The sequence below is a fragment of the Cupressus sempervirens genome, chromosome 5 (assembly GCF_028749045.1).
Source record: "Cupressus sempervirens isolate cs-2001-9-10 chromosome 5, ASM2874904v1, whole genome shotgun sequence".
NCBI classification, from domain to species: Eukaryota; Viridiplantae; Streptophyta; class Pinopsida; order Cupressales; family Cupressaceae; genus Cupressus; species Cupressus sempervirens.
This window is the reverse complement of record NC_143122.1, coordinates 924,096,781-924,123,481: the sequence shown is the minus strand read 5'-3', so window position 1 is coordinate 924,123,481 and position 26,701 is coordinate 924,096,781. Positions and strand designations below refer to the sequence as shown.

The window sequence follows — 26,701 nt, the reverse complement described above, 5'->3', positions numbered from 1 at the left end:
TTTTGTTGGAAAACCTACAAGACACCTAAAGCTAAACATTTGAAAAACAATGGAACTACTGAACTGCAACAGTTTGTCTAAAACTACTAAATTTACAATGCTGCCTTTTGCTTTTACACTTTATTCTGCATCCTATGTTACTCAGTCAGCCAAAAAAACCTGAATTTATTCAGTAATAATTTGTCCTTTAAGAATATCAGCCAATGCATATTACTTTAGCCTTAATTCCAATTGTTTCTAGAATAATATTGAATATTGTTCCCTTAATCTATTCAGAACTTACTTTATTTTGTGCTCTTTTCCTATAGAAAACATAGATTAACATGTTACAGATTTGCCCAAAAACAGACATCCTGTGTATGATTCAGTTTGAAATCAGAATCACATTCATTTTTCTCGTGGGATAAATCATTATCCACAGCAAGATTTTTTAAGGCAGATTTGTTTGAAATAGTTCATGACATATGCAGGCAATCCCAGAGCAATCCAGGGTGATTCCAAGTTCCAATAATAGGCAACAATTTCGACACATTTTACAGCACCCTAACCCTAAACTAGTTCACTTTCAAAAGATATTCATGTGCTTAGTTTTATTCAATACCACCAATATATAAGAGAGTGAATAGATTTTTATACAATTGGATGTGTTTAGGCTCATATTCAATGCTGTCTGCTTTGCATACAATTCAATGTTATATGGAGCATCAATTAGCGCATTCTATTTCAATTTAAAAAAGCATGGAATAAGGACAAGAACATCCATGTCAAAAATGCCATTACTAAAGCAAGTTTCCTACACAAGGTTAATTATTTCTTTCTTATACACTTGTATCAGAAAAAATCACTGCCCTTCAAATTTAAGGGAATCTGCTATAATTAAATAACAAAATAAGTTTATATGCACCGGAATGTTCGGTAAAGCGGCAGCTGCCGCAAAAGTACTCTCCAATTGTTATCCCAAGCATAGTTCTTTCAAAGATGTTTAATATTATATCTGCAATTACTTTACTGTAAGTGCATATAAAATACATGTAAATATAGTTTTATAAAGGCTCAACCCCATATTTTTTCTACCAATGGATGTAATTTGATCTGATTGTAGGGCTCATGTTTTTACACAATGCATGATATGTGGTATTCCAAACTAAATTCCTGTTTTTAGAGTGCAAATATGCACATATTAAAGATTTTGTTTATGAAAATGTTCATGGTATTTAAACCAATTTCAACTCTTTTCATGTCTCCTAGTAATTTGAACCTGCGGCTTTTCTACAAAAACCCTGAGGCTTTAATGTGTAGGCTTGTCCCGTTCATCAAATTTATACAATATTTGTAATAAAAATATTTGGCATTTCTAAAGTGTTACAAGGTTTCATACATAGTTTCAAATTGCTGATTTTTTTTGGCTGCAAAATACATTTGTGACTAATGATGAATGCAAGGATATATTTGAATTTTATTTTTAAACTATTTATTTGAACTACTTTTTCTAACACTATCCTATGGAGTTTATAGTTACTAACCATTTACATGAAACATTTTTTCTAGCTTTCATTTTTTGAACTTCATTTTAGCTTAGTTACCAAATAAGCACATATACAAGCCGATTCCAGATACAAAACATCCTTAAATCAAACCCTGGTTCGATTTGCTACAGATTCAACCATGGTAAGTTACCCACGGAAAAATTTCCGAGTTTCTCCCTACAAACTGAACTGATTCTGTTGGCCATGTAGTGTTTCTGGAGTGAATCTGGTATGATGACACAAGCAGACATGTTTTTTGACAAGTTCTAACTTTTCTGACCATGAAAGGACCTAAATGGCAGCAGGCTGAACAACTTCACAACTCCTAGCTGCCACACGAGGGAAGAACATATGAGTGGAATCATCATAGTATAGCTGTTACATTGCACCTTTTTGCTTTGAATCAGAGTTATAAAGGATGGAAACCATCCTATATCATCTATGAACACTATGACATAGTTACTTGGAGACAGGTGCTAAGAAACACCAGAGACCAGTACCAGTGCCAGTAAGGCTAACTTTCAAAAATAGGAAATGAGAGTACTTGGAGATGCCATTACTTTTTAATAAGATTTGATCATTTCTAGAAATATCATGACATAGGACTTTGAAAAAAAGAATAATAAATTGGTCGCACAAGAACGATAAATAATAAAGGCAAATTCTCTTTAGGCCATTAAAATGGCAGGAAATCAATCATACAACTGTTTATATCTTTCAAAAAGTCTATACTGTTGATAAATCCGATCACTGTCATCCAAAATATTAACATGAAACATTGCGTAGGATTATTGTATTGACTTGTCTTCCTGAATTTAAGACTTTGGAGATGGCAGGAGTCAACCAAAAGAGACCTGTGTGTCAGGGAGTTTCAGAAGACATCTTTGGTGCTAGAGACATGTTTCAAGGGGTGGGAGACGAATGGATTTTAAACTCCTCCCCTGTGTGACTATAAATTATTTGGCTGCAAAGAAAGTGTGTGTGTGCTGGACATTTTAAGGACAGCGGCTATATAATTAGCAAACTATATTCAAAGTGACCCTTGGCTTGTGTCTACTGCAATCCAAGTACATTCAGCTATGTCAAAACTAAGCTCCTCGATGCAAAAAGTTCCATTCAACAATTATTATCTTTGTTAACAACATCCAAACACAATTATAATCATCTTACCACTAAAACGATTGGCGACTACTACTAAGTGATCTTTCTTCCATATAGCCATGGCAACTCTACTGTACACTTCTGAAAAATGTCTTTAGTGCTATCCCTTCTTTCTTCAACTTTGTCTCCATGACTCTCCCATAGGATGTATCTTTGACCTACCCAATATTACGCCCAATTCCTTCATGACTAATAAGTTTTTCATGCCATGAATTCATCTACCAAATTAGCTAGCTGCTATGCCCATTACCCACATGTTCTTCTTATGTGGTGAATGGTCTCAGATATGCTGAGCTTCATGACTCTTATGTGGTGAAGGATCTCAAATATGTAGCTGAGCTTCTTGACTATACCCTTGTGCCAGAAATAAATCACCGCAACTCACTTAGGGTCTCATCCAAATCTGCGCAAGCATGGCTGCAATAACTGGCATCCATAATGGAAACCATCCACCAGAATATCCATGCAATGAAATCTTATCAAAGTACATCAATATCGATGCCATCAAAATAATGGAACAGCTGCCTATATTATCATTCAAAACTTAGCCATATGATCAATGTAGATGCAATAGGCAGCCATGTGCAGACTAAAAACTCTCCTGCAAAAAGAAGTCCGTTTCTGAAACCCATCAGAACCAACAACCTTATGATGGAAATACTTGTTCCTCAGTTGATAGTGATGTATCTCACCACCAAAACGTAAAAACAATTTTCACAGTGGCCCTAAGTTCACGTGTCTCACCACCAATATGTGTCTGTAGCAGTCCAGTTGGGTATTTTCAATAATAATTCCCATTTGACAAATATCTTATTTGGTAACTACCTTTAGAGGGTGATAGAGAGGGCATCCAAGAGAAACAATATTATCATGATGTAGTATGTTACCTTCACAATATTCCCTGAATGTTTGCATGCACTGAGTGGCTTGGTTTTCCTGAACAATCATTTTTATTCCTTTTATTTTAGTTGTGCTTGGTGCTCTACCTTTAATAATTTGGAGTAGTCAATATTATCCACTTCAAATTTGAAATCCATTATTTGGTACTTTTGAGTGCTTCTCCAAGCAATTGTAACCATTGCACCCCCAAAACCATGTTTGTTTCACTGTTCACAGTCTTACAACATAGAAATCATCATTAAATTGACCTCCCAAAAAAGTAAGTTGGGCTCTTGTATCCATCCCTTGTAAGGAATAATGTGACTGTCTGCAAACATAACATTAAACCCATCAAACGTTTCTGCATCCAAACCTTTCCTAGAAACAAAATTCATATATATAAAATTAGGAGTGGCCCGACAATCGATCAACACGGTAACTTGGTGAACATGCCAGATTCCATGTCCTAAAGGATGGTACTTGGGTGCCCCAAAAAGAGTAACATGAATGCTCCCTATGATCTCCTCTACTTCTTTATTAAGAACTCTATCATCATATCAAGCTTGGCTCCTTCTGTCTCTAAGTTCAACTCAGAGAAGAAACTCCATGTAGGGTATTCATCCCTTCGCCAAGCACTTCTTCTTTTGAGAGCCCTTTCTTTCTTTCTTCAATCTTTCTTGGTTTCAATAATAATGTCATTCGTTGAGGGGTATACTTTTGGATGGTTTTCTTATCCTGCACTATCAGAGATGGCTCGTGGTTGACATTACCTATAGTTATTAGATCCTCCAAGCTGCCAGCTGCTCTTTCTAAAAAGTTGGCTTTAAATGTCTCCAGAGTTGGATTAACTGAGATCCCATCATTGGCTGAATTACTTCCTTCTACACCATTTCAATTAGGCCTTCCAACAATCAATTGTTGATTCAACCCAGAGTTCCCAGATTTGGACTTGGCTCAGACACGGCAAGGCTGACTTGCCTCGTGACTAGCTACAACTAGGCAATGACTCAACAAAATCAAAAAGCCCTTAAAATTACATACTTTCAAAATATATATATATATATATATATATATATATATATATATATATATTCCATGACCCAAACCAAGTCATTAAAACTCAGCAAGGTCTACTCTGCTCGGCGGCCCGTACTACCTGTACGACTCACAAAGTGTTGTGGAACTCTGATTCAACCCTCTTAATAGTTGAATCTATCATGGATCTAAGAAATTTCTGTGTTCTTTTCATCTTTGTCGCCCATGGCTGCCTCCTCTCTTCAGTAACATTTTTTTCTCTATTACTCAACTTTAATTTCTTATTTCCTGTGTTGCCCGGGACGAGTCTCCAGCCTAAAAACCCCCATCCCCATACCGGAAATGTTTCAGGGACTTGGGGATAGCTAGGGGACATCCCCTGTGGTAATCTTCCTGTCCTGATTAAATAGTTCAAGACTAGTCTATAGGAATTTTGTCAAACAATTGCCACTCAACCCAGCTTATTAGCAAAGGTTAACACTGAATCATTAAATATATATTTCTGCAGAAGTAATGATTTGAACTGGATATTACAACCACTATTACCACAAACTAAATAATCACAGAAAATGGAGCTAACATTTTATTCATATCATTTGATCCAACATGTATACACTGATAACAGAGTTTCAAAATGGATTAATCCATATGCAAATAAAATGCAGAAGAATAGGAGATGACAGACCCATAGTAATTGGTGAACCCGCAGCTGTCTATCTTGATGTTCCTTGTGTGAATTGACTGATTGACTTCCTCCTATGCAACTCCAGTACTTCGTATGCCGGCAGTCCTGTTAACTTACTATGACACAATATCCCGCAGTACAGAGAAGGTGGTTAAGGCGAATAGGGCTCCAACTAGAAATGAACAGGCTCCATCCCCCCACCTCCGGTTAGCTGGCTCTCCACCCCGAAAGATGATTAACAACTTATATGGTTCATGCGTATTTTAAATATAGATACATCATTTGAAAATGATGAACTTATATTTCTATTGTCAATAGATGTTGTGCACGATTTTATAGATGCAGCATTCGATCAAACTGATCAAAGTATAAATCCTTTTTTGCTATACTAGAAAATTCTATTCAACCTGTACAATCTTTAATGGGTTTGCTTGAATTGAAAATTTTCATAAATTTGACCTTCCTAATTAAATTAATTAAACAATTAGCCAATTTAAAAGAACAATTACTATCACGAGATAAGTTCTTGAAAGTAGCGGTGGTAAACTTAGTGAAAATAGAACTTGATTTTCCGGAAGAAAAAAGAAAAGCAAGGAAAACAAAAAAACTATTTCCTTTTTTATCCAGGAAATAATCCAGAGACAAATTACTTTTTATGGCTGCGAAAACATACAGCGATATGTTTGATGGAAAGATATCTGGTTTTGAAAAAATTTAAATATTGGTTTAAATTTCGTTGTTGTGGTTTACTTAAAGGAGAAGAATTCTATCGGTTCGGTTCCGATATTCTAGTAGAATATGTTAAAAAACAAGATCGCTATGAGTGCAATAATAGCATTGATCATATCATACATGATGATCCACTATATCGACAAATAGAAAATCTATACCTCCATTACAAGAAAAAAGAAAAAGATTGTGACAATAATTTATTGTTGTGTACTGACGATACTGAGAATTGATATATTATTTCTATATTCACTAGAGACAATGAAGAAAAATTCTGCATTAGCACTAGATAGCAAAGAAAATTTTGTAAGAAAAGCAAAGAAACTTATATAGAAGATATTGAAGATATTGAGGATATTGAAGATACTGAGGATATTTAAGAAGAATATTCTTTAATTTATTGTCCTCCAACCTCACGTCCCTTATTAGTACTAAGTGTGAGCTTGCTGACTTAACCGATTCACCAACGGAAGATATTTCTCCACCATTCTTCCACTAACGCCCACAGAGATCTATATGTACAGGTTAGTGCCCTTACGGAAGGAGATGTCACCCACTATATTAAGTATTCCTCATGTTTTGTTTGCTAACTGAACTTGCAAATAACGTCCAGCTCAAAAGTCACTCTCGCCATGGCTCGGCTATACTGGGTAATGGAGTCTCTATTACATCCCAATTTTTGACCTAATTTAAAATATAGCCGTTGAGGTTCACATGAAGTCAATTGACAGTTAATTTGGTTATAATCCTATAAAATGGTACGATAGTTAGACGTTATAATTTCAAAATGAAGATAACAAGCTAGTTGATCATTTATCACGAATTCATGGAATTGAGAAGATGGTTAACCGTTATGATTAATTATGATTAAATAATTTATTATGATAATATAATTTAACTACGAAGAATTTCATTGCAGGAAACACGTCTAAGGGGTGGAAGCATTGTCAAAAAAGAATTAGGCATAGGAGAATCACCATCACTGGGCAAACAGGTTGAGAACTTAGCGACTTGAAACAGGATACATATGTGGGACCCGCATGAGCTATTTAAATAAATAAATTGAGAAACATAAAATAATTGAGTTAAAATATAATATATACCTTTACAGATTGTTTATTAATTTTTATTTTATCATTATAATAAACACTTACATACGAACACATAAATATAAAAATGAAATGGCACCAATAAATTATAATAATATAATCTAATGATGTCACCTCATCAATATACTTATGTGAACGTATACAAGAGCATATTATAACAATAAAATAAGTTTAAAACTCTTTAACACCTTTTCCTCTTTATTTCTCTCCTTTTCAAATTTGAATTTATGATGTATTCAAATGGTCTTCTTGATAATTAATGGTAGCCGAGGAGTCTCAGCCAACCATTAAAGAATGCCATGAATCGATTTGGAGATCAATCCTTTCTCCACTCTTTCTTTCTCTCTTTTTCTATCTGCTACGAAATATACCATGTCGAGTTTGGACGTTCTCGGCAAAATAACCATCCAGTATTTCATACCCCCGATTTCCCATTTTCCCTTAACACTACCGGCAATAGAAGTCTAAGAAAAGTATCATATAGTGGGTGAACAAGAGTTCAGACCGTGGGAGGAAGAGCCATATTCAAATTGCAGGTAATGTGTCTTGTTCTATTTTATTATCTCTACTAACTCTAAGCCCGACTGTAGACGGCTTTCCCTCTTTAAATGCTGAATGGAATACCAAGGAAGCAATGTTATTCATTGTTTGATTTCCACTGATTATAATGTTTGTTGCCAAACAGTATAAACAAATAGGCTGAGATTAAATGTGTATTTAAAAGCATAACTCCCTTCTAATCCATATCCACCCATAGTCGGTTTTACATGCACTCTGAGATAACTTTTCGGACCTTGATGTTGGTTCCCTATATTACGTTGAAACTTTTTCAAATCCTCATCGAGTATCCTTGAGATTTTATGAATTCAAATGGTAGTTGTAAAAAGCTTGATGGAATTGTATGAATCAACATCAATGCACATGTTATCACAATTTTCCAGACAAATTCAGAGTTCTTGAAAAACCGAGGAATTCATCGGCAAGATGCCATAGAATTAGTGAAGAGGTGTAGATAATATCAATATGCTCATAATCTTATGAACACCAAGGAATTCACCGGCAAAGAAGCCATGGAATGGTGAAGAGGTGTATATAATAACAAGGTGATCATAATCTTTCAGACTCCTAGGATTCACCTAGGCATAGAAGCCACAGAAAGGTGAAGAGATGGAATTAACCTGGAAGAATCAACAATGAAATCAGATTTGAATAATGAATAATTAATAGCTCATGCATGTCCCAGTAATGGAATCTGTTGTCAAGTCGAGTGGTTGAGATCGGGTTCATGAACCCAACAAATCCTTGGCCAAGGTAGTTTTAGGCATATGTGCCAATCTTAAGATCTTTTGTTTGTCCACAAACATCAGTTATATAGGTATAACTGATTGGGCACTCAAACCACCCGGTAGCTCGAATGGTTGGACTGAAAAACATCCCAAGCCCGATTTCGAGGTAGGAAGGGTCGTTCTAATAAGTTAAGATGTGTAGGGATAAGTATGGTCAGAGGTTGGGAGGTTAAGCCTATGTCACTGCTTCTCCTCTCACCAATGGCAAAGCTTGAACAACAAGATAAAGAATTCTTCTATTAATACTATATGTTTCTTTTACACTTTTACTTTTAACCCTTCGAAGAATAATTAGATAGTTTAGTTTTCTAAATAGCATAAATAATGACATTTACATTGAATAAATATTTCAATTGATATAAATCAGTTAAGAATGTTAGTCGTTACTTTATTTTCAACCAAATACGTTATCAGTTAGAAATGGATAAATTGTTAGCAATGTATTTGTATATTTTTATTTATTCCTTTTGATCCCAATATATCAACTGAATGTGAAACACAATTAGATTAGAAAACGGTTACTTTTATCATAGTTATATTCAGTTAATGGAAGTCATTGTCATGTGAAATGGAATCAGTTACTTATTAAATCAGATTATTAGGAGATTTAATTGGATATGAAAATTCGTTTGTTACAATCTTGTCTAGAAGGATATAAGAGTTTGAATCGACCAACAGAAAATGATGTTCTTGCCGATGTAAAGTCTACTCCCCCCTTATCCCAAACTTAAACTCTGACCTGTACGTATTATCTTGGAGAGTAACCAATATCAACTTCTTGCTGCTGCAAGCTCTCAATACTGAAATATGTAATGAACCAATCTGGAAATTGCAATCCTAAAGTGCTAATAGAAAGAGGCTAGGTTTGCGTCCAAACTCCTCTTTTCCCATGAGGGGTTTCGTCCTCAGGAAACAAATCCAGTCATATTAAGCAACCATTAGGATTTCATATAGACTTTAATAAAACCATATAGTGAATGTCTTAATAAAACATAAAGTAACTTTATTAAAGTACTTTAATACATTGGATGACGAATTTAAGTCAAATCTTCTCTTATGACTGGCAAGCATCCTTTTTGGAAATGTCGTTAATCTATCTGGATGTGGAGATAGATTAACCAGGTGCCAAAAGAGCTAGCACAAAAGAGGAGACACGATAGTCCTCCCTTCCCAAGATTGCATGTCCTCAAGCAATCTCAATGTTGGATGTTGTAAAATAGACTCACCTTCCCAAGTGGCATCTTCATATGATAAATCCTTCCAACAGACTAGATATTCTCTAACAAATCTATTTCACAACTTCTTTTCCCTGGTCCCAATCATCTTTGTCGGCTCCAATGCAAGTATACACTCATCGTCAAGTGGAGGCAAGCCCTCTGACGGTACAACCTACTGACCAATTGCCTTCTTGAGACATAAGACATGAAACACATTGTGAATTTGACTATCACCAAGTAAATCCAACTCATTAGCAACCTCACAAACCCTCTTGGTGATGCAATAAGGTCCGTAAAATCTGGGCTTAAGCTTTTCTGATCCACTTTTCTTCAGGGAGCTCTGTCAATATGGCTAGAGACGAAGATAAACCATGTCACCTATCTTGAAGCTCCGCTTTGTACGATGTCGATCAGCATATAACTTTTGTTGGTTTTGCACTTGCTAAATATTATCTCTAAGAGATCTGAGAAATATCCTGTTGATCCTGAATCCAATCTTTGGCTAAGGGAGCCTTGTTGTCTTGTAAAGCCAAATCAATAAAAGAGAGAAGTTCGTAGCCATAACGAGCACGGAAAGGAGTCATCCGAATAGACATATGATATGTGGAGTTATAACAATACTCCCCTAAATACAACCATTTAACCCAAGCTCTTTGCTGACCTGCAATGTAGTTCTTCAAATACCCTTCCACCCATTCATTCACTATTTTATTTTGACAATCTGTCTGCGGGTGATAGCTAGTACTGGGTGCCAATTATGTGCCTACCAATCTGGAAACCTCCTGCCAAAAGGTACTAAGAAACCTATTCTCCCTATCACTCACGATAGTCCTGGGTAATCCATGAAGACAAAAAACCTCTTGAAAGAAGAACTCGACCACCCGAGAGGCTGATCAGTCCGTCACAATAGCAAAGAAGTGCACAAACTTAATCAATCTGTCTACAACCACAAAAATACAATCCCTACCTTGTACCCTCGGCAACCCCGTAATAAAATCCATGGAGATACTCTCCCACCTCCAAGCTGGAATAGGGAGAGGTTGTAGTAAACCTGCTGAAAAGCCCTATTCTGACTTATTCTGCTAACAGGTCTGGCACTATCTAACATGCTGCAATACATCGTCTTTTAGCCCCTTCCATGAGAATCTCTCTCGAATATGCTTGTAGGTTTTGAAAAAACCTTAGTGACCCGCTGAAGGTGCATCATGTATAGTGTGCATAATATTCATTTTAAGTTTAAATTCTGGTACTAGATAGATTCTATTCTTATAATATATAATATCATTCATTACCTTGTACAGATCATCCTGAAGTAGACCATCCATAATCTGACAAGCATGAGTATTTTTAGAATACTCAATTAATAGCTAGGACCTCCAATCTGCTAAAATCTCAGAAATGGTGTAACACTCCATCACTGAGGGTCTCCTAGAAAGTGCATCAGCAACTATGTTATTTTTCCCCTTGACATATTCAATGTCAAAATCATATGCTTGAACCTTGCTGACCCATTTTTGTTGTCTTTCATTCAACTCCTTTTGTTCTAGAAAGTAACGCAGGCTGTTATGATTCGTCTTTATTGTGAACTTGCTTCCTACCAAGTAGTATCTAAACTAGGCTAAAGCATTCATTATGCCCAGCATTTCCTTATCGTAGGTAGAATATAATAGCTCGCTGCCCCTAAGTTTCCGGCTCTCAAAAGCTATGGGATGACGATCCTGCATCAAAACCGCCTCAATTCCACTTCCTAAAACATCACACTCCAAAACAAAGGGTCTAAAAAAATCAGTTAGTGCCAAAACCGGGCACGTGCTCATCACTTGTTTCAGTCTATCAAAGACTATCTCTAAATCCTCTATCCATCTAAATGCCCCTTTCCGTGTCAAATCGGTAAGGGGGGCTACTACCTATGAAAAACCTTTAGCGAATCGCCTGTAATAAGAACAAAGGCCAAGGAAACCCCGCAACACAGATACATCTCTCGGTGGTGGCCAATCAAAGATTGCCTGTATCTTTTCCTGATGTACCTTGACTCCCTCTGCACCAATCACGTGACCCAAATAGAGAATCTTAGTTAATCCAAAGTCGTACTTAGATTCCTTTGCAAAATAAAGAGTGTTCTTCCATGAGGCTAAGGATCTCATCTAGGTGCTACAAATGTTCCTCCCAAGTCCTATTAAAGATCGATATGTCATCAAAGAAGACCAGCAAACTCTTTTGTAGTTTCTTTTTAAAGATGTGGTTCATGCATGATTGAAAGGTAGTTGGTGTGTTAGTGAGCCCAAACGACATCACCAAAAACTCATAGTGTCCATAATGGCATTTGAAAATTGTCTTATGCACATCCTCTTCCCGGACTCATATTTGATGGCACTGTTGTTTATCAAAATCACTGGTTAGAAACCTACGAGCCTTGCCTGCTCAATGCTGGGTACCTAATTGATTTTGGCCAACTTGACAGGATTAAATCCTCTGCGCTTTAAGTTCTGCTAGACCAAGGCCTGTCTACCCAAATCCACAACTCAAATACAAGATGTATTATAGCGGATTGCAACACAAAAAAAAGAAATTCCTCAACCAGCAAGCATTAAGGAAAACTCCTAGATTTGCGATTAATAACTTCAAACTTGGACTGCTTATTAGAATTGTATTTTGCTGAAATAAAAATTAAAACGAATTACAAAGTGAAATCAAATCCTCAAAGAAAAAAGATGAGGAAATGCCAACATTGGATTCAAAATTTAAGAGCAAGGTTATGACCAGTGTCAAATTCTAGTTGGGTAATAGAGTCAAACATACATTTCTTACATATAACTTTACAGTATTGATGGTATAATATTTGTTAAAAATTAAATTAATTTGACGCCACTAATTGTTATATTTCAGCATATTCAAATTAGTCTATTATGTTTTAACCATCATGCGGACACAATAGATAAAAATAATGGAAAAGAAATGATATCTTGCACTATTTGTATTAATCAAATTTGAACAGCATTAACAATTTACTGTTCCTATCAAATTAATAAATTATAAACAAATAAATAGATAAACCATAAAGGACAAGAATATATACAATTCAACTCTACTACAAATAAAGTCTCTTACTAGTTTGGTTGTAGAACAGACTGTATTGAAGACACTCAGCGTTTTGATGCTCCATTCAATACATATCGATCCTCGCTATATTAAAGCTCAAAAATCCCTCTCTCCTTGGCTTTGTTCAAATTCCCAATTTTTCCCTTAGAGAAACACAAAAGATTCAATGATGCCAACAAAAGATTTTTTACAAGAAAAAGCCTCCATGTATTTTAAACTGTATGCCTGATCACTAATAGTAGCCGTCTCCTTTAAAAGCAAATAATGAATTGATGTCTCCCCCCAGTTTTATTTTACATATATTTATAGATGTAAAAGGATATGTGACCTTTCTGAAACGTCACAACATTTCCACACTTTGCAAACTAATTCGTCTGTTTCAAAAAACAAATGGAGAGTTAACGCCTTGCGAATCGTTAACGTATACCGAATTGGATTAACATTTAAAAAATATTTGAGACTTAGTGTGATTACTTCCACGTTCTTTCACATGCCTTTCTCCATACTCATATGCAGACACCTTCTGTAAATGTTCGTTGCATACTTTCCATACACAGAATTCCATTGAAATGATGTTATAAAAAGCCACTGAAGCCAATGAGTTGAGATTGCTGGTTTCGAATAATTCTGGAAAATCGTTTCCACCTTTGATTAATCAATCTTATCTTCTTTGCCCAGTCTGATCATTTTCATTGATCGATCATGCACTCATTTTGGCTTTCGCATGCATTTCTTCTTACAGCAAACACAACTTATCCATACATGACTGCTCTCAAATGGGGAAGCCATGAACGCCCATACATCAAACTTCCAGGTTGCCTTTATATGCCTCCATTCATCGCATGTGTACCTCCCATCCAATGCATCCGCTGCTTCATGTACCTACAGCAAAAGGAAATATGTTAGAAAATGATTCAATGAAGATTAAAACTCGAGTGTAGATGCCGGATGCAAGGGCTGTTAATTTGTTTGATTATCTACAATAATAGTCAAGATCTGCCCGCTATTATTTCCTTCCTTCTCAGATGTCCATATCAAGAAATGACCAAAGTTATGCAATCCGATATGGTGTTATCATTCAGTTACAACATCAGCAAAGAGACAGATCTGAAGAAGTTCCTCTATACTGGATTTGACATCACATGGAATAAGAACGGTGAGTGTTCCATTGTGCGAAACCTTTAGGAGATTTTGTTATGGCTACAGCCTTTATTAGTACTGCACCACCTGTCAACACTACACATCGTGCATTTGTTCCGACAGCCCCCATGTACAAAACTGATCAAGTGGTGAGTCACATATTTTGACACCATACTCTGTTCATTAGAAATAGTCGTGTATTTAATGGTAGTTGCAGGCGCTATATATGGTGTCTTCATCATTTCAATTATCATCTTCAATCCCAATTTCTCCCCAAAGGCTGCAGGTTTAAGTCTAGCGAAATTGACAGATATAGAAGAAGGCTATGTTTCTCTGATTGTCCACAACATGAATTATTTTGTAAGTTGGTCTATCAAAAATATTTGCTATCATAAAAGTACTGGTACTTCAAACAGATTCTGCAATTTGCATAGAATGTTGAGTAACTGAATCTTCAAAAGAAAACTTTGTATTGAAACGCAGATCGCTGCAGCAAACTCCAAGGCTCTGGCTGCTATTACTGCTTCTGATCTGTAGCTTCCTTTTTATTGAATCCCAAGACTGCCCATTGTGCTCAAATAATCTTTAACTTCTGATTTAAGATAATGAAATTCCTTACTAGCCATACACGTTCTAATCCACAGGTGGCTGTCCTGTTATTACTCAATATTGTAGGAATTAAATTAGCAAAGATCCAAATTATACTGTATACTGGAATTCCTTTTTATAAATCTGAAACTGCTATTGTTACTTCAATCTGATCCGGATATACACTAACATATAACCCAAACAAAGAAAATCAACTCTAAAATCCAAGGTCCCATCAGGTACCCCAATCAAAGATCTATTTTCAAGAAATAAACAGCTCCATGAAGCTCATTCAGTAACTCATCAATGCGAGGAATCGGATACCTATTTTTAATGATTCTCTTATTAAGGGCGCGGTAATCAATACTCATCTGAAGGGTGCCATCCTTCTTCTTAACCAACACCACTGAAGAGGCAAAAGGGCTGGAGTTGGGCATGATATGTCCCATATCTAGTAGTTCCTTAATCTTCTTCTCTATCTCTTCCTTGTAATGTCTGAGGTGACGATAAGGAGTGGTAATTACGGGTTTGGCGCCCTCTTCTAGCTCAATGATATGCTCAAACCCTCTATCTGGTGGAATACCTAGGGGTAAATCCTCAAATACACTCCTATGCTTGTCAAGCACCGTCTGGATGCCACAATGGTACTGTTGTCCTATCTGTATCCTATGTCTCCTTAGAAGAGATGAAACATTGTGTCACCCACACGATATCATTCTGCCTCAAAATGGCTTCCATCCTGTGAGTTGTTATCAACCTAGGCCCACCTTCTAGCATAGCCTTGAGGACCACCTGTCAACCATCCTGTAAGAACTCCAACTGCATCTTCGCATGGTCAACCATATATCTGCCTATGGTCTATAACCATTGTCTCCCCAACATGGCATCAAGTCCATCTAAATCCACTACATTAAAATCTGCCTCCAAAAGGAAATCACCAAAATGAATTGGAAGACCTGACACCTTCCCTAAGCATCTCAACCTCTCACCTCCTGCCACCCTAACCTCAAACTCAAGTATGTCATCAATCTGTAAATTTCTCTTGGTAACCCATCGTGAGCTTATGAAGTTATGTGAGGCACCTATATCCAAGAGACAAATAATACATTGTCCCCTAACAATTCCTTTCAAATAAAAAGGGTGACCTGTGGGATCGCTAGAAAGTGATGCTATGATAGGAGGCTGCTCCTTGGCACCTATCTTCTTCTTCCCTCTAGGTGGTTGATTCTTGTTCTCCTCCTCATCACTGCCCTCAATATTGCTGCCCTCCTGCTACTCATCCTCCTCTAAAAGCACCTCTACATAATGTATCTTGCCTTTGTCGAGGCATCTATGATCCAGTGTCCATGGCTCTCTGCAAGTGAAGCATAGCTTATTCCTCCTAAGTTTGTTCCATGTCTCAAAGTCCATCCTAGGAGGTGTAGCCTTATGCTGGTTTTTGTTCTTTTGGAAGAAACGGGTGACTCTAGATCGTGTGCGATCTTAATAGGGTTATCCAAAGTGTTTGGTTTAAATACCTTAACCAAACCTCTATACCTATCCTGCAAACCCTCAATGAACAACATTACCTTACGTTGTTCTGTCATGTCAAGAACCATAACCGAGATCCGCTAAAACTCGTCAATGAAATCATCTAGAGATCCGATCTGTCGCAGTTGTGCCAAGTCCCTATAATAGATCTCTATAGTTATCAACTTAGAGCTAAAGGTCTCATATGATGTAATGAAACCATGATCCTGTGTAACCAACCCATGATGTCACCAATCATATGCCGCTCCCTCTAAGTGCATCATAGCAAACCTAATGCCTTTTGTCTTTGACATAGGTTTAAGAGTTAGGTACATGTCTAGCTTGTGAATCCAAGCACTAGTAGATGTCTTACTGCTACCATCAAAAGTAGGGAGAGATAATTTGTTCATATCATGCTTTAGATCTCTGTTATGTGCTCTAGGTCTCCTATCCTGTTGCTATCTATCTGACTCCCTTTTCTGATTTAGATATTGAACAAAGGTCAAACTTTGTTTAATAGGATCGAGAAACAAATCCCACTCATCATACATTGCCATAACATTGTCTAGTAGAAGATTTGGTGTTGTTGGTGGTCTTGCCTCTTCTTCTACATTAAACACTGAAATTAAAGGCTTGTCAGTGTTATGTGTGGGAGCTCTAACAGCTCGGGATGATCCAGCTACACTATTACCTCCACTGTGATGGCTCGAGGCTCTCCTTTTAACAGGGGGTAATTGTTGTATATTAATTGCAAGTTGTTGAAGTGCATCAGCTATGTTATTTTGCCCATCTCTAATAGCCCGCAATGTTTCCCTAACTTCCCTGTCTGGTTCTGTTTCATTACGTGCCATTTGAAAGATGCTTACCTGTTCTGCCTGTTCAAAATGATCAACCTGTTCAACTTGTTCACCTATTCCAAAAACCAATTCCTCATCCACTGTATGGTTGTCTTCACTATCAATTTGTTCAGATGACCCTACTTGTTCCGGTTGGAGGTGACTGAAATTATGAGGTTTTTTCTTCATACCCCGTTGTCATTTTCTTCCTACTCAACCCACAAGATGGTAGGACTTGTAGCTTTGATACCACTGTGGTGATCTTCCTGTCCTGATTAAATAGTTAAAGACTAGTCGATAGGAATTCTATCAAACAATTGCCACTCAACCCAACTTATTAGCAAAGGTTAACACTAATTCATTAAATATATATTTCTACAGAAGTAAATGCTTTGAACTGGATATTACAACCACTATTACCACAAACTAAATAATCACAAAAAATGGAGCTAACATTTTATTCATATCATTTGATCCAACATGTATATGCTGATAATAGAGTTTCAAAATGGATTAATCCATATGCAAATAAAATGCAGAAGAATAGGAGGTGACAGACCCGTAGTAATTGGTGAACCCGCAGTTGTCTATCTTGATGTTCCTTGCGTGAATTGACTATGATTGACTTCCTCCTATGCAACTACAGTACTTGATATGCCAGCAGTCCTATTAACTTACTATGACACAATATCCCGCAGTACAGAGAAGGTCGTTAAGGCGAATTTAGCATGGTCTGAATTGTCCTCCAACCTCACGTCCCTTGTTAGTACCAAGTGCGAGCTTGCTGACTTAACTGGTTCACCAACGGCAGATATTTCTCCACTATTCTTCCACTAACGCCCACAAAGATCTGTGTACAGGTTAGTGCCCTTACTCGTTATATTAAGTCTTACTCACATTTTGTTTGCTAATTGAACTTGCAGATAATGTCCAGCTCAATAGTCACTCTTGCCATGGCTCGGCTATACTTGGTAATGGAGTCTCCTCTAGAAGGATATAACAGTTTGAATCGACCAACAGAAAATTATGCTCTTGCTGATGTAAAGTCTACTCACTCCTTATGCCAAACTTATAACTGACCTATACGTGTTGTCTTGGAGAGTAACCAATATCAACTTCTTCTTGCCGCTGCAAACTCTCAATACTGAAATATGCAATGAACCAGTCTGGAAATCGCAATTCTGAAGTGCTAATAGAAAAAGGCAAGGTTTGCGTCTAGACTCCTCTTTTTCCCATGAGGGGTTTCGTCCTCAGGAAACAAATCTAGTCCCATTAAGCAACCATTAGGATTTCATATAGATGACATATATTCGTTGTGTCTTTCCCAAGACTAAGCCTCCTTTTTATAAAGTCGAAATGACAAAAGAGTGTTGGAATAAGAGATGTGGGATAAAACACCAATTTCATCTTTTAGTCACTTAAGTCACTTTATAAAGTGTGTATTAATAAAAAATAAAGAAACATTATTAAAGTGCTTTAATACATCGGATGACGAACTTAAGTCAAATTTTCCCTTGTGATTGGCAAGCATCCTTTCTGGAAATGTTGTTAATCTATCCGGATGTGGAGATAGATTAACCAGGCACCAAAAGAGCTAACACAAAAGAGGGGACATGACATCCCCACCCTCCCCTATTTCCAAAAAATCCAGAAAACATACCCACCCTCCCCTTTTTCAAAAAATTCCTAGGAAACATCTCAAAAACTTGGGGACTTCAAGAAACGTTTTGCAGACGCCTTGGAAATCCCCGAGACGGATGAGCATCCCCGATTTTATAGACAACATCAGCACTTATTAAATATTTGTCTTTTATAAAATATTTTCTTTTTTAATTTTAAAGTGGGACCCTCCTTCCAATTTCACCCTAACATGCTTATTATTGTTTGGTAGTTAATTCCTGCTATTTGTGTAAAGTTTCTGCTAATTCCTTATTTATGAATCAGACTTTTAATCCAGTCTTATATGCTGAGAATGGTCTTCTAAGTTCTCCTGAATATTGATGAAGTTAGTGCTTATTTTGATGCAGATCCAATACTGAATATTCAACCTTTTATTATGAGGGAGTGTCTCAGATATAAATCACAGGATATAAATGCTTAGAGGACCAGACTTTGTTATTGATGTGTGTCCTTTAATCTGCATCTAAAACCTACCTATATATCCTTCCTAAAGGGTATGTCCCTCAAAGGAACATAACCCTTCCTAAATCAGCACTAACTAAACTCTTCCTAAGTTGGTGATCTGGAAAACAAAATTAATAATGCCTAACTAACTATGTGTTAGTTTAGTCAAGCATCAAACTGTTGTTTTATGAGAAGTCACCGGCTCCTATAGAAGAGATATACATATTATATAATGCTAATTTTAGAGATATACTACCATTAAAGAGGAAGTACAGTCTGTACTATCGGACCTATAGGTTATCTAGTTAGTATTCTTAACACTCCTTAACCTGATAATCCTACAGAGAGACATTATATCTAGCAACATCAATACAGATGAATAAGCAAGAATTAATACTCTATATCTGTCTATCTCTTCTTGGTATGTGGTATCATGGAACACATGATACAAAGTCGTATTACTAAACCTGTGATATGACAAATCACTGCTACTAGTGATATTATACAGGATAAATCTGAAGAGTAATCTCTTCATTTATCCTAGTTGTGATTTCATAGAAACTGGTATTTCCATATCACAACAAGATCCTGAGTTTTAAGATCTACCAGAATACGGAATAAACTCGGAGAATACTAAGATTCTTATTTTATCCAATTTGTGACCCATGAACATAGCAATGTCAACATCACAATATGATCTAAAACTCATCTCTATCTTACAGTAAAATCTATTGTTTAGTACATTATCTAAGAGATCATCATCACTCATAATGCCTTTTATACAAGTGTTCATTGTTTCAGAGATCATCACCTCTTTAAATAATTAATACACATGGTGGAGCCCATAATAGTCAATAGCGTGACAAAATAAAATTATTTTATTAATAATTAAAAGAGTACAAATAGATTAAAACTCAACCATACCAAGTCTCCTCCTAAAATGTTCTATCTTCACTCTAGATAGAGGTTTGGTGAGTATGTCTTGTTAGAGTAAATAATTAATTAATTATTAATTATTTATTCTATTTACTTAAGCTTACTTAGGTTAATGCATTTATTTAATATTTAGTAGTTATTACTTGTAGTGATAAATTGTTGACAACATGGGAGTTTGTTCCTTTCTAGCGTGTTCCACTTTTTTGTGGAAGAGTGCTTAGTTGTCAACCTTATCTTCTACCTCCTTCCAACTTGTTCTACAAGCTTCCTCGAGGCCTTTATAAGCAGTCTCTCTCATTGTAAATTCACCCATTCACATAGCAATTTCATTTTTCCTATTGTGAAATATTTTCTCTTGCTTTGTTTCCTTCAAGCTCTTGCTCCTTAAGTTTCTCTTCAACAAGCTATTTGCACTAAGGTGATCTTGGCGACTGCAAAGTTGGATTTCATCAACTCCTACATGTTTGTTGTCTGATCTGTAGTGATGTATTCCAATTTTACAGAATTCCTGTCTACCATATCTATTACATATTGGTTAGGAATTTCAATATGCTTGGACCTATCATGGAAAACTGGATTCACAGAGAGCTTCATGGAACTCTAATTATCACAATGAATAATCGTAGGATTCATGGCTTGCCCAAATAATCCAACAAGTAACTTCCTCAACCAAACTACTTCTCGAGAGCCCATCGATGTTGCAATGTATTCGGCTTCTGTGGAGCTCTAAGCTACTGAAGACTACTTTCTACATATCCAAGATATCATAAGCTGATCCTAAACTAAAATAGCATCCTAAAGTACTTTTTTTGTCTTTAACACTTCCACCCCAATCTAAATTGGTGAATCCATGCAAGTCTAGAGCAACTTTCTCATATTTGAGTCCAAAGTTAAGAGTACCTTGTAGGTATCTCATAATGTGTTTAACCGCAACTAGGTGAATCTCCTTCAGCTCACACATAAACTGACTTAAGGCATTAAATGCATAGAAAATATCTGACCTTATGTTTATTAAGTACATAAGGGACCCAATCATCTATCTGTAGAGAGTAGAATCTATGAAAGGTGATTTTGTTGCTGCTTCCTTAAGTTTGTGTAAATTAGTTTCCATTGGAGAAGACATAGGTTTGCAATTCCACATTCCAAATCTCCTCAAAATGTCTGATGTATACTTTCCTTGATTAAGTATGATATTGTCAGAATTCTGTCACACTTCCAGTCCTAGGAAGTAATGGAGTCCCAAATCTTTCATTTCAAATTCTCTAGTTAGATCTTTCTTGCACTGATCTATGAGATGATCATCACCTATTATTAATAAATCATTGACATACAGTATCAGAATTACCATATCACCTTTATCTCTTTTATAATATAAATTTGGATCAGCTTCATTGTTGGAGAATCCTAAGTTGGTGAGATACTTATCAATTCTTTCATACCAAGCCCTGGGAGCCTGTTTAAGCACATGGAGAGCTTTCTTGAACCTGCAAACAAACACGTTAGGGTCATGAGTTTCAAATCCTTCTGGTTGCTCCAGATATACTTTTGAAATCTTTCCATTTAGGAATGCTGTTTTTACATCCATCTGATGCAACTTCCATCCCTTTGATGCGGCAATTGCTAAGACTACTCTTTCAGAGGTATATTTGGCAACAGGAGCAAAGGTTTCTTCATAATCAATCCCTTTTTTCTGAGAAAATCCTCTGGCTACATTACCGTCAGCAGCATGTTTTAATTTAAATATATATTTGGAAGAAACAACAGATTTTCCTTTAGGTCTTGGAACAATTTCCCAAACATCATTTTTCATAATAGATTGGTATTCTTCTGTCATAGCTTCTTTCCAAGTTGTATGTTTAATAGCATCAGAAGGATTGGTTGGCTCTGTTTTGGATAAGTCACTCATGTTTGTTGTATAACCAAAGAGTCTTTTAGGTCTTTTGCTTTCTCTGACTGTTTCGGAAGGTGCAACAAAGTGTTGAGCTGCTTCAACTGTTTTAACAGCCCAAAGTGGCCTTTTCTTTGAATTTTCTTCAAGGTTCATATTTTGAATTTCATCTTCGATTTCTTCTAAGCTCTCCCTTTGGAATCCAAATTCACTATTTCTTTCAGAACTAGATAAAGGAGAAGGTTCATTAGAACTTATGGCTTTTTGGAATGCAAAATCTTCTTCAAAGATTACATCTCTATTAAGTTCAATATTTTTCTATCCAAGTATGAAAATCCTATATGCCTTAGATGTTTCGCTATACCCTACAAAAATAGCTTTCCTCCCAAAGGGTTCTAACTTGGTTTTCTTTTCTTTTGGAACATAGATATATACAAGACACCCAAAAATTCTAAAATGACTTACATGGGTTCTACTTTAGTAAATACTTCTTCAGGGGTTTTATCTTTAAGATAGGAGTGAGAACTTTTGTTTTGAATGTATACAGCAGTACAATAGGCTTCTGCCCAAAGATAATATTCTAGATTTTGATCAAAAATCATAGCTCTCGCAGCTTCTATAATTGTCCTATTCTTTTTTTCTGCTACCCCATTTTGCTCTGGATTATAAAGAACAGTGTACTCCCTCTTAATCCCTGATTCTTTACAAAACCTTTTAAACAAATCTGAGATATATTCTCCTTCGTTATTAGTTCTAAGGGTTTTAATTTCATGCCCTGAAAAGTTTTCAGCTAACGTTCTGAATTCTTAAACCTTTGTAGGATTTCTTATGATTCCTTGCATTTTAAAAAATAAATCCATGTTTTCCAAGAGAAGTCCTCTATGAACAAGATATAATACCAAAATCCTCCAAGAGAAGGAACAGACATGGGTCCACATAAATCAAAATGAATTAATTCTAGTACATTATTTTTTTTTCTAGTACTATCATGAAAGGGACTTCTAGTGTTCTTGCCCAAAGCACACCTTTTGCAAATACTTAGGTGGTCTTTATTTAGTTTAGGTGATCCAGTAACCATCTTCTCCATAGTTGATAAAGTTTTGAAATTTAGATGCCCTAATCTTTTGTGCCATATTTTATTTGTATCTGCAGCTTCATGAACTAGGGCTTGAATAGAACGACTAGGTTTTGTATTCAATTCATACAAATATCTTTTTCTTTGACCAATTAACTTTGCTTTCTTGATAGAGGAGTTCTAAGTCCAAGTTAATACTTTGCCATCCACGAATGCAACATTGTGCCCATCATCTTCAAGTGTTGTAATTGAAATTAGGTTTCTTCTAATTCCTGGTATATAGAGTACACCTTTAAGAAGAAGAGTATTTCTTGATTTTAGTTTCAAAGTACAATTTCCAATTCCTTCAACGGAGTGTGTTGAGTTATCACCAATGGTAACTTCACCGTTAACCTTCTTTGATAGTGGCCCATGCTTTATTTGAAATTTCATTTGATAGAGAGGAATACAAAACACGGTTCTCAGGATCATAAGCATCTTCTTCTCTAATGACATTTGTACAATTTGCTTGTTGTTTGGAATTTTCAAGACAATTAAATCTATAGTGTCCAAATTTTTCACATTTGAAACACTTTATTTTAGATAGTTCTTTCTTAGGTTTTCCATTCTTTTGATTTCCTTTTTTCTTCTTGAAATGCTTCTTCTTGCCCTTATAGGAGTTTGTATTAAGAACGTGAAGTTCTTCATCTTCTGCTTTCGGTTTCCCTCCTTTCTTTAGTTTTCTGGATTCCTCTTCAAGACAATCGTTCTTGAGTCTGCTAAAGTTCGGAATATTATCTCTGGCACTTATTCCTTGTGCAAATGTCTCCCATGAATCTAGCAATCCATCTATAGCCATAAGCATTAATTTTGTGTCACTGATTGTGATTCCTATACTTGAAAGTTCATCTCTAATGCCGGCAACTCTTAGGAAATAAGAATTTATTGATTCTCCTTTCTTTATCTAAATATGATTCAGTTGCCTTTTTAGTGCAAGAATCCTAGTTGCATTGTTTACTTCATATGCATTTTGTAATGCATTCATCATATCAAAGGCAGTTTGATGTCTTGTAAGCATAGGTACGATATTATTTTTTACTCCATCCAAGAGGATTTGAATAGCTTTTCTATTTCCTTTGCTCCAAATATATTTGTGAGGTTCAACTGCGGGTTGTTGGATGCTCCATCAACGAATTGTTTTACATCGTTCTCTTCAAGAATCATCATGATTCTGAATTTCCAGGCTTCAAAATGTTCTTTCCCATCAAACCTGTCCTTGGATCTGATTGTGTATGCCATTGGAGATAGGAGAAAATTACTAAATATATATGGCGTCTAATAACTGAATTTTGCAGAGCCCTAAGTTTGATAACTTGGCTCTGATACCATGTAAAGTTTCTGCTAATTCCTTATTTCTGAATCAGACTTTTAATCCAGTCTTATATGCTGAGAATGGTCTTCTAAGTTCTCTTGAATATTGATGAAGTTAGTGCTTATTTTGATGCAGATCTAATACTGAATATTCAACCTTTTATTATGAGGGAGTATCTCAGATATAAATCGCAGGATATAAATGCTTAGAGGAGCAGAATGTGTTATTGCTGTGTGTCCTTTAATCTACATCTAAAACCTATCTATATATCCTTCCTAAAGGGTATGTCCCTTTAACCCTTCCTAAATCAGCACTAACTAAGCTCTTCCTAAGTCAGCAATCTGGAAAACAAAATTAATAATGCCTTACTAACTATGTATTAGTTTAGTCAAGCATCATACTGTTGTTTTATGAGAAGTCGCCGGCTCCTATAGAAGAGATATACATATTATCTAAAGCCAATTTTAGAGATATAATACCATTAAAGAGGAAGTATGGTCTGTACTATCAGACCTAAGTATGGTCTGTACTATCAGACCTGTAGGTTATCTGGTTAGTATTCTTAACAATTTGGGGCTCTCTGATTAGTATTTGACAACATTACGTTAAAAATCATGGAATTAATATTGCTATTACAGTCACGCTCCATGCTCAGAATTATATACCAAACTGTTTGCAAGGCGCTGGAAAAGTCTAAAAAATGCATCATAGACCTACAACATGCATCCATATGTCAATTTCTAGCAATACATCAGGGCTTGGATGGTCTTGGGTAGATCTGGGTCCTTTGTGGAAGATATGATGAATATTGGAAATTGCATCAAGATACTATCTTACTATAACAAACCTATATCATGATCAGAACTGTATAGAGAACCTTTTGGTATATATCAGTCCATTTACAACGAATTGGAAGTGTAATTTTAGAATTAAATGATAGGAGTGTTTCAATTTGGAAGGTGGGTTATTTTATTTTATTTTATTGGTAAACGGCTGAAGCCCACATTAATTATTGTTATTTATTGTAATTAATTACTTTTGTGTTAAGCAAAATTCGAACCCAAGACCTCCCACATGAGAAGCTCACAAGTTACCGTTGTGTTGTAGGCCCTTGTCTTTTTGGAAGGTGGGTCATTGTTCTTGTTTCTATTGGAAATAAATTCTAAAATTTGTTCTTGGGTATATCTCAAATTTTTATGTTATTTTAATATTACATGCACATTGACAATAATTCCAAATTATGAATGTCTTAAAGCATATCGAGCATTGAGTTTGATTATTGAAATGTTGTATGTTAAGGTTCTATGATGTAACATGTTTAAATGGCATAGTTTATCAATCTCTTCACATGAATGTAATGCTTATATGCAAATTTCCCTATATATTATATATTTTCCATATATTTATATAGCCATCCCCGTTTGTCACCCCCACCCCCTCCCCAAAATCGGCAAAAAAAATTACGGTCCCAAAAAACTGTCCCAGAAACTCGGGAACATTGCTTATTTCTCTATTACTCATGTTTAATACCACAAGCAAACTGAATAACCAGTTTCAAACTATTGCCTTTAAATAACTTTTCATAGTATTTAAACCAACTCCACAAACAACAGGACTCAAATTACTCAAAATCCCAGAAAGAGTCAAATTTAACTATAGAAATTTCAATGTAGCCTTGTTCTACAGCCAATTGTTGGAAATCAGACAACAGCTGGAAATGGGACAAGCTTATAAATATTGTTGTTAGGTGGATGTTTAGAAGTAATAAAACCTCCTCAATGCCAAGCCATTTCAAGGTTGAACCCAAGTCTAATCTGAAGCTCGGGTTAACTTTTATGGAGAACTACAGAGGCTTCTTTTTGGTGGTTGGTAATCTACATTCAAGAAGTCAAAGCGCAGAAGCTCAGGGTAACTTTTCTGGAGGACTACAGAGGCTTGGTTTTGGTCGTTGGTAATCTGCATTCAAGAAGTCAAAGTGCAGAAGTGTAAACCCTTGGCCAACAATGTCCTAACCACCTCAACCTTGTACAGTTGGATCTTGACCTACACCTGACTATATTACTATAGATGGTCAACGTCCTCCTCGGTTAAAACTGGTGATAAAATAGGTTCACTCCCCTATAGTCTGAAGTGACCGGCTAATCTTCATTGCTATATCACCAATAATATTAACACTTGTTGATCTGCTGTCTACTGCAGCTCCATTGCAGATCTGCAGAGCCTCCCCATAGATCAACATTTCTGAGGCTAAATTGCTGAAGAGTTTGGATGAAAAATAAAAAGACAAAACAAGGCTAGGGTTTGTGTACCTAGCTTACTGAGCTACTGAGTTTTTCATTCCAGCACACTCATTTAGGATTTCCCCAAAATTCTCCATGCTTTCCAATGAATAAAGACTCTTCCTTCGCACATGTTCTCTTAAAGTAATATTACAATATTTATATTATAGTCAATTAGTTTGCTAGCTT

At 36.0% G+C, this 26,701-nt stretch overlaps 1 protein-coding gene across 1 annotated transcript in view; it reads right to left on the bottom strand.

Moving 5' to 3' along the window:
* Positions 1-26,701, bottom strand: part of MAK10 (MAK10 homolog) — a 93,344-nt gene that overhangs the window by 2,456 nt on the left and 64,187 nt on the right. The window lies entirely within an intron of this gene.